This window comes from Gorilla gorilla, chromosome 8, assembly GCF_029281585.2.
Source record: "Gorilla gorilla gorilla isolate KB3781 chromosome 8, NHGRI_mGorGor1-v2.1_pri, whole genome shotgun sequence".
Taxonomy (NCBI): domain Eukaryota; kingdom Metazoa; phylum Chordata; class Mammalia; order Primates; family Hominidae; genus Gorilla; species Gorilla gorilla.
The window spans coordinates 116752923-116763041 of NC_073232.2; the positions used below are offsets into that span (position 1 = coordinate 116752923).

The window sequence follows — 10119 nt, forward strand, 5'->3', positions numbered from 1 at the left end:
TCAGAGATGTTAAATAATGATGTTGGCTTATTACCTAAATAACTTATAATGATCTAACTTGTATTCATACAGGCAACCTTGCATGGGGGATAAGCTTGATTGAAACGCTTTAAAAAAGAAAACCTTCAGGCAAATGCAAATACATGCTCTCATCAAGACACTTAACCATTTCTGCAGGCCAGTGTATAGGAAAATAAAAATCGAAAGAGATCCCAAACATTTGCCATTGTTGTAGAAACCACCACACCTCTAGTTTGGAGAAAATATTTTATTTTTACTTTTAGAGACTGAGTCTTGCTGTGTTGCCCAGGCTAGCATCAAACTCCAGGGCTTAAGCAATTCTCCTACCTTGGCCTCCTGAGTAGCTGGGACTACAGGCGTGTGCCACCATGCTCGGTCAGAGACGAAAAGATTTTAGAGAAGTGGATTTCAACCTGTGATTGGAATTCTGTAATTTGGATCTGGCTTGGAGATGTGTTTCATTGGGCCTACATGGTGTTTAAAATTATTTTCTGATTTGGTTGTCAACTTTTAAAAACTGAGACATTTCACATACCAGTTCAGGTTGAATGCTTCTCTTGGAGATTTGAAAGCTCTGGCAGTGTTGGATCTTCATTTATCTCTGACGACGCTCACATGGTGCCAAATCACAGCTTCTTCATATGAATGAGCCACTCTCTGGTTCTCTTCAATCCCTTATAACTTACCTGGGATGATTTTTGGTTTTCATAGTTGTCTGAGCTCAACACTCCTGCTGAGAGGAATGAGATTACCGTCCTTTCTTGGTTGAAGGGTCACCGACTCAGAAGCAAGAGTTGACATATTCTTAGAGCTCCTGAAAGTGAAACCAGTATCAAAGACTCAAGTTGTAGGAGACAGTCTCCAGCAATGTAAGGCAGAATGTTCTATAGATTTTCGCCGTCAGGCAACCCAACAGGCTGCCTCAAATATGGTAACCTTCTTGTCACCTGGAGTGTTTAAGCAGAGAAGACGTCATGAATCAGGGTTATCAAAGACAGTATTTGTGTATCACAGAAGCTTGGAGCAAAGACATTGGAAGAAGTGCTTCCAACTCAAATATTATGCAACCCCACTTTCCTGAAGAATTAATAAACTTAATGGAATGGTAATTCTACCCGTAAAGAGGTAATTATACCTAATAACTGATTATATTGAGACAACTGCATTAAAGCACTCAATTTAAAAAAATATGCAAAGACTACAGTGAACTGACTGAAGATGTAAAGCTGCAGGCAATGGTGAGAAATGACCAGAGATGTGGGGAGAAAATTGGTCACAGGAGAAGGTAATGGGAAGACAAGCAGCTCGTGTTTTGTTTCAGATGGAGAGGGTGAAGAGGGGGTGAGGGAATGATGCAGTTAAAGGGGCAGCATGCTCATCATTAGGCAAACTACATGCCTGGATTTTATCTTGTGGTCGAATGGCCTTGATTTTCTTGAAATAAAAGGAAAGCCAAGTATAGTATAAACACTGCACAACCTCATCCAAACACAACCTAGTGAAGATGGTGTTTTAATCTTTTTGTTCTGGGGTGTTATGTAAACTGGTGATAGTATGGTTTTTAGTTTAGGTGGTTAAATACTTGAGCACTCTTTAGTTTGTTACTGGAGAGATTGTTCTAGCTTTGCCCTGAGTTGCAAAGTTTGGGCAGTCTTACTGTTGCGACCCATATTTATGTTTTTACGGAAAGTTAAGTGATTTGGTATAAGGCTGTTTATGTTTACAGATATGAAAATTTGCCCGAGGAAGCATTTTGTCTCTGCCTCTGTTTTTATCTATGAAGAGGATTTTGGAGATTATTCTGAAATTAGTTTGAGATGTTGTGTGACCAAATTAAGACAAGTAGAACACACCTATCCATCGGGTGGCTTATTACCCTAACAGCAATAGAGATGTTAACCTCCTTGGTGTCAGTGATGGTTGAGATGAGAAAGGAATGCTTGTAGCAGCTAATTATATCTCCCTGTATTAATTAACATATTAAGTGACAGTTTTGTTCACATCTTGTTTTCGTTAAGGAAAAAAGAAACGAACAGTTTTGTGCAGTTCTCTGAAGATTTGGAATAGGAATCTTGGCTCTTTAACAGATTTCAGGTCAAAATAAGAAAAGGAGAGAATGATTCCACTTGTGCTAGGTGGCTTAATAGAAAAAAAATTAATGACTTTCATCTTATTTTGGTTCAGACGCCTACCTGAGATATGATTTGAAATGAGTTTCCTATTCTCAACTCCCCTTGTTGAAGACCTGGAGATTTATCAGTATCTCACAACAACAAATAACATTGCTCAGTGCAATTTGACTCAGGTGCTGCTTTCTTCTCCGAAGAACCATCACGTCTTCTTAACTTCTATAGATTTAAGCAGGATTTATACTTTAGAAACCCAAGTGTGTATCCAAATCCTCTTGTTATTGTAAAGAACAACAACAAAAAGCCATACTCTCAATAAGCCAGTCTTGTTTTCTATAAACCTCTGAAGAAAGATTTGTACATTCCCCAGCCTGAGCATTAGAAGAAATAAACCCAGTTTGGCCGGCACCCCTCCTAGAAAGCGTTGTCTGCGAACAGACCCTGGGGCCCTGTAAGTTTCCAAGCACTAATATGAAGGACTTGGCAAAGTGGCTACAGGGAGTTTGTCACTACTTCTTCTTTAAAGTAGGCAGCAACTTACATTTATGTTTGTCTTTCTGGAACATTGTTGTGTCACGCTGTTATCTAGTCAGAGACATTTTTACTATTTCATATGGGATTTATAACCACAGGGCTTATTTCCTTGCAGATGTTTAGCATTATGTTTAGAATTATGCCCACCTGACACTTCAGGAAATTTCCTCCAGCGAGGTTGTATTTAAGCCAGAAAGGGCCAAGCTGGTTCAGAGCCCACTGTTCAGCTGGTACTTTCTATGTAGTGTAAGACGGACTCTTTGAGTTAAATTGATTTAGCTCTTGCAGAGTTAACTCTACCTTCTGTTTTTTTATTTTTTTTTTCACTTGGCATCCCTTTCCATTGGCCCCATATTAATATGTGGAAGATACAGAAAATGTGGCCTGCAAACACTACATGAGTTAATCACATCTGAGATGTCTACAGATGGGCATACTATATGCAGGTATAGTTGGGGTGTTGCTGAGAAGGGTATGTAGGCATGTGGGAAGGATGGGACAGAATCAGACTTGGGTTAAATTCTGGTTCTTCCAATCACTAGTATTATTCATTAACTTCCCATCTTGAAAAATTCTTAGGGTTGTTGTAAGAGACCACTTAAAATAATAGGGATACATCATAGAAGATGAATGGTAAATGTTAGTTTAGTTGTGAATAATAGCTATTTTTCTTGGGAAAAATACCAGGTTTAGGGTCCATGTGAATATTATAAATGTAGCTTGGTGTTTAATCACTTAGTTTCACATCTAAGATGCATCAATGGGCCTGAATAATTTTATTCCTTATTTGGCCAGTAATCCTATCTCTTCCAAGATTAGCCTAGATATAAAAATTTAAAAATACTTTTGACTGAATACATGCGTATCTCCATACCTGTGTGACAAAGGAGTCCATAAAAAGTACTGTATTATGCCAAGGCACTTTGATCCTATTCAAATATTAAGATCTAAGTTTCAGCTATTTCAAAGGTCTGATAATTTCCACCTTTATTCCCAACACAGAAATGACTCTTTATGGAACTCCTGACCCTAGGTGGAACATTTCTGCTGCTGCTCCCAGGAACCGCGCATCCCTTTCATACTCAGTGTGAACTGTCACTGATTATATCAAGAGCCCACCCCTTCATGTAGATGATAGAAAATGCACTGGCTTTTACTCAGCTGCTAATGAGTAATTGCTCTGTGGTCAGCCACAAATGTGGCCAGCCACAGCAGGGCTATTGTGAGAAGGCACACACTTTTATCCTTCAGGACCTCATGATGCTGCCATCAGATTGGGCCAAGAAGAGGCTGGCTGTTGAGCTGGCACTTTGCGAGCAGGAGATATATATATCCAAGACTTGATACTCAGCATGGTTGAGTATCATTATTAAAAGACATGGCCACTGAGTGTTCTGGATGGTCGGCCTATCTCTCTTTAGTAGCAAAGTTGGCTTTGGAAACCAATTTAGGTCCTCAAAGGGCTGCTTGGTGCATATAGAATCAAAGTAATCAGATCAATAAGTTTTGAGCATTATTTTTTCCTTTTAAAAATTATACAAGCAGGCTGGGCGCGGTGGCTCATGTCTGTAATCCCAGCACTTTGGGAGACCGAGGCGGGCAGATCACGAGGTCAGGAGATCAAGACCATCCTGGCTAACATGGTGAAACCCCGTTTCTACTAAAAATACAAAAAATTAGCCGGGCGTGATGGCGGGCGCCTGCAGTCCCAGCTACTAGGGAGGCTGAGGCAGGAGAATGGCGTGAACCTGGGAGGCGGAGCTTGCAGTGAGCCGAGATCATGCCACTGCACTCCAGCCTGGGTGACAGAGTGAGACTCCGTCTCAAAAAAAAAAAAAAAAAAAAAAAAAATTATACAAGCAATACATTTTCATTGCAGAAAGATTAGAAAACATGATACACAGTAAGGGTAAAAAGAAGTCACACCTAGCATTTAGGCATAAGCATTGTTAATATTTTGGCACATCCTTCCCTACTTTTCCATGCATCCTTGTTGAGACTTGCATATTCTAGGGCTTGAGAATAATTCATTATTTTAGGAACTTAGGGCCTTGCAAGAGCAATTGTTATTCAGATTTTATTTTGAGCAGGAGAAAGCAGAAAACCCTGTTCCTGTAAAACCAGGAGTGGGTGGGCAGGGGTGGGCATGTGACCCAGTCTCAGCAAATCAGATAATTACAACCCCTTGGATACAATGATTGGTCTGGAGTAGGCATGTGAACCACACAGGGCTAGCAAGTTTTTTCCTGGAATTGATGAACAGTAGGAGAAAAAGTCCCTCCTTATGCTGAGATAGCTCAATGGGGAAGACAGGCAAGAAGCCTGATGTCTGCTTGACTGCCACGTGGCAGAGAGCCCCTGAGAGAAAGGCCCAGCAGGGCAGAGATAGACGGGAAGGGGAGGGGGAGGACAGAGAGAGAGAGAGAGAGAGAACAGTTGGCATTGTTTGAGCCCTTGGATCCATCCATCCTTAAGATTCCCAGTTATGTTAGCCAACTAAACTTCACTTTCGCTTAATCTAGTTTAAGTTGGTTTATGCCAAATATAACCAAGAGTCCTGGCTCAACCACTTCCCTAGCTCCTTGGGAATAGGGCCCTGTCTAGCCTGGTCTCTGAGCACACTGCCTGCCCCATGGCCTGCGTGACTCACCGAGTTATCTTCTTCTTGGTGCTCAGGACGTGCTTTTCTCCCTTTCATTCTGCCTTAACAATTTCAGCTTCCAGCTCTGCATTGGTGACAATGGGCTAGTCTCTTCTTGGGAAAAGAAGAGCCCAAAACACCCTTTGGCAACCAGCTTAAGGGTGGGACCTATGACTTCCCTCACAGCTGATGGGGTCAGATGGGTGGGCAGGCCCAGTTTTGATTAATATGCCTATAAAGTGGAATTCTGGGACTGACCTCCACTCAACTCAAGCAACACAAAGATAATTGACCTTTGGAAACTGCCTCTGGCAGTCTTTTTATTATTTTTATAGGAAGTCCTGCAAACCAATTACATCTCACAATGGGCCTTTTATGGTGCTATTAGTTTAATGCAGCTTTCCGAGAAATTAGCCCTCAGGGAGCCTGAAATTCTAGAGGAAAAAAAAGCCCTCCATGGACTTATTTGACTTTTGGATTAGCAGGAAAGATGGATTGGTAGTGCAGTATTCCCTATAGTAACTTTTGGCATTTTGAACCATCTAACCAAGGTACCAAATTCCCATTTTGGGACCCTGGTGTCTGCCCCAAGCAAAAGGAAAAAATAAATTTGAAAAAGAATAAGCTGTCTCTTTAAAGAATTCAGTCGACAAATCAAAGAGGGTTTATTCCCCTCTTAGTCTGAGGTTAAAGAAGAATGGGAGTGAGAAAATTGAAATAGCACTTCTGTTTGAAGGTCTGGGTTTTTCTGAATGTGAAATTACAGGTGTCTGTCTCAGATCCTCACGTTGGCTTTGGTACCTCTCACCCAGCCACAGTTATTTGCAGAGTGATGGCTCTGGGGCCTTTGTCACAGGGTCAGGCTGTGGGTCTGGGCTGGAGAGAGAGGAGATATCATCTTAGAAATGTCACGCTGCCCTCACCTAGGGAGCAAGTGCATGGGGTTTCAGGCAGGGCAGAATGGGGGAAGAGAGAGAAGCTAGAAGGTGACAGGAGGACTAAGGACCCTGCCATTTCCTGGAGTCTGATGCCCAGGTTGGTTGTCCAGCTCATCCCTAGGACAGGGAAGGGAACACAGAGCAGGTCCGTGAGGGGCACGGACATGGCATGCCCATGGGAGCTGCTTCCTCCTTAGCCCAGCCCTGACCCTGGAAACCCCAGCCCCACCTCCTCTGTATCATGTGGTCATCAGCCAGGTACACTGGTGAGCTCACAGTCCTTCTGTCCCCTTTGTCACCTTGAGGATTTTAACCGTTTTCTTACACTCTTTCCCTCCCAGTTTCTGTTTGCTCTGTTCTGACCTCAGCAGTTCCCGGGCTCAGCCAAGGAGGGGTTTTTCTGCAAGCACCCAAGACTGCCTGCCTGTGGGCTTCCTCTGGCTGCAGGGGGACCCAGTTTTGCCTGAGCAGGTGGGGCAGGCTGAAATGCCTGGAGTTATCACATGTGGAGCATCCCTCAGCTATTAATGGGAAGGAGGTAGGAGTAACTACCCCAGCTCCCTGACTCCTCTGGTGGGACAACCCTGAAATATGTTCTATGTGGTCTCTCAGAGTTCCCCAGTGTGATGGAGTCTCAGTTGTCCCAAATGGTGAACTTCTTATCATACACCCTGTATTTGCCTCCTTCCTTTCCTTGTCTCAGTTCCCCATCTCCTACTGCTGCTTTGCAGAATCACCTCCCAAAGGAACCACCGACCCCCAAACCTTATCTCAGAGCCTGCTTCTGGGGCCACAAGCTGAGCCAGACCTCACACCTTGTTTCCTGGTTCTGCCCTGAGCGTCCCACCTGGGGTCTAGGCCCAATGTGGCTTGTCTTGCACTGTCATGGGCTCTTTTTGGCTCCCTTCTTTACCTTGGATTTGTATGACTTCTTGGGTCATGTCTGATTCAGGCTCCTCCAGGAAATGACCTGGTTGGACTCCCAGGACCCTCCCCTGGCCCATGTGGCTGGAATTCTTGCTGATTTGGGCCCAGCCCTTGCATGGAAGGAATGGAATCTCATTTTTAAGGGAGACATGAATAGAAAGAAAAAAAAATTTCCCTCTTGAGGCGAAGAGAATATGGAAAGGGCCACATCTTAGGCAGAATATATAGGGCTGTTTCTCTGGAGGATGCTGGGACTGGTGAGCTAGGTTCTCCACTTGCTGGGGCTGCTGTACATCATTTTTCTGAATCTCTGGTCCTGCTACTAGAAATGGCCAATGGACTGGATTTATTAGGAAGTGGGGCGGGGCTCCCTCTTCTTCATCTCATAACTGTGCCCTGTGGATGCAGTGGTGTCTTCCTTAAGGAGAGGAAAGCTTGGCTGCAATGACAGCTTGTGCGATGTTGGGCAAGTGGTTTAATCTCACTATAGCTCAGTGTTCTCATCTGAAAAATGAGGCTCATCATGTAGCACCTCATAGCATAGTTACGAGGAATAAATAAGAAAATGTGATGAAGTGCTTAACAGAATGCCTGGCATGTGGTAATAGCACCACAAACGCTAGCTGTTATTAACCTGGCATGCACTGCCTTGTTTTGTTCATTATCTTGCCATAGTTTATCTCCCTGCAGGCAGGAGGCACAAGGTAGCATCTTTCTTTCTCTTGGTGTCTATAGTATGTTCATATAGCAAGTGCTTAAAAAGATACGTCAGTAGAGAAATATCAGGCAGGTTAACATCCCAGCTGTCTGGTCCTTGCTCCTCCTTCTTGACCTTTCAGGCATGCCAAAACTTGGTCCATTGCAGAATAATTTCAGTTTCAGAGAAGCCATGCTAGTACTAGAGAGTTGTTAAAATACCCACCTATGGTGTGAGGCCACCTAGGGGTCAGGAGGCAGGTGAAGTTCCAACTATGGCCAGGTAGTCTGTCCCATCCCTGCATTCCTAAGGGATGCAGCCCTGTTACGCACCAAGCATTTTGCTGGCAGCTTCCCCCACCACCCCTGCCCCTTGATCATACTTAAACTCTAAGACAGCATAGGGGCTGGTCCTCCAGGGAAGACCAGGGCTGCAGTGGGGGTATTTTATGCTCCAGAGGTGCAAAAGTATTTAAGCTGAACAAGTCACTTAAATGACAGCATTATCTGCTGCTTCCCCTTCAGTGTTCCAGACAGATAAAGATAAAACAGCTGAGGTAATTGTGGAGATGGAGTGTCACTGGCAAATGATCTGAGCACAAAGACCATTTCCAGAGATAGATGGAGTGGAGGCTCCAGTAATTTTTCTTGAATCATGTTTAAAGTGGCACAGTCTGAAAACCAATTCAGCAGGAGTGCTGCTTGGAGGGTCCAGGCCCACCAGAACTTTGAAAATATTACAGTCTAGTGAAGCTTACAGGTGACAAAGAAAGGAGGCTATTCCTCAAATGACTGGCATAGCAGTGGTTTGGTGAGAGGAGACTGAGGGTCATCACCTGAGGAATTCCACCCACACAGCACTGGGTGCTCGAATCAGGCAAAACTGCCGTCTTGGCCTGACTTGATTCCAGGGCCTGGGGATGGCATTGCACAGATATAGGCGGGATCGGGTGAGTTCCCCGGGAGACCTCTTTGGTTTGCTCACTGGCATCAAGGCAATGGATTCTGGGAACCTGGTACTTTGGAGTTTGAATATGCCGGCAGTGTCCTTGGGCCCAGTGCCAGCTTTGTGGTGGGAGAAAAAGTGGTTGGGGACTTCTCTTAAGTCACTCTCAACCTGCTAATGAAGGAAGTAATGGGCTCTGAAGGTAAAATGACAACATTTTACAGAACACTCTGTAGCTATTGAAAACCATGTTGTAGAAAAACTAATGACTTGGGAGAAGGTTCATGATATATTGCTAAGGGAAAAAAGTGGCTACAAAACAGCATGAGATGATGCTCCCAGTTTTTGTTTAAAAAAGTATTTATACACTCACATATGTAAAGAAAAAACTGAAAAGAGAGAAATATATATTTTTAGATTTTTATCTTTGACACTTTCTACATTTTCCAAATTTTCTACAGTGGGCATGTATTACTTTTGTAATGAGAAGAAAAAGATATTAAAATCATATCTTTCATTCATTTGGTATTTATAATTTTCAAGATTTTTAATACATAGACTTTCATTTGATCCTCATAACAGTTCTGTGAATTGGGTAGGACAATTATTCCAATTTTACAGATGAGGAAATTGAGGTTCAGAGCAAATTAGGGATTTGAATAATGTGTTGCCTGGCTTGTAAGATACCGAGCTGGGGCCAGAACCCAAATCTTGTGTATTCTAGGTTAGTGTTCTTTACATTGCATATTAGGGGTATTGAGATAAACCAATCAACATAATCTACTATCTCATAATTGAGGTCCTAACTGTGTCACTTCCCCCAGGAACACTTGCCCTGATCCTCCTCTTGAGACCAGCTTCCTTGTTATGTGCTCTCTGACACATAGTAGGTTCACAATAGACAATGGCTATTATTGTCAGGAACACGCAAGCAGTGAGTCTCAGGGTTGAGGGGGAGTAGATTTAAAATCTCAAAATAACTGGCTTTGAGAACTGAGTTCATTTATTTCTGTGTTGTGCAATAAGGATAGTTACTGGCTATTTAAATTAGAATTTAAGCTGAAAAAATTAAGTAAACATTTGGTTCTTCCATCATCTTAAATCCATTCTAAGTGCTCGCCAGCCACATGTGGCTATACCATGTTGGACAGCGCAGGCCTAGAACATTCCCGTCACCACAGAAAAGTCCGAGCAGGGTTGTCTGGATTGTTTCTCTCTCTTTATGGTTACAGATGTATTTGTTCGGCATTATTGGATTCACGTTTGTTCCCTGCACTAGAATGTAAA

The 10119-nt window shown here is 43.1% G+C and overlaps 1 long non-coding RNA gene across 1 annotated transcript; it reads right to left on the reverse strand.

Moving 5' to 3' along the window:
- Nucleotides 1-253: 253 nt before the first annotated feature.
- On the reverse strand, nucleotides 254-5477 carry LOC109028547 (uncharacterized). The gene is made up of 3 exons (XR_002007558.4): nucleotides 5335-5477; nucleotides 2214-2369; nucleotides 254-968 (listed from the first exon to the last, which is right to left on the reverse strand). It is a non-coding gene; the product is annotated as an uncharacterized lncRNA (long non-coding RNA).
- Between the last annotated feature and the right edge of the window lie 4642 nt (nucleotides 5478-10119).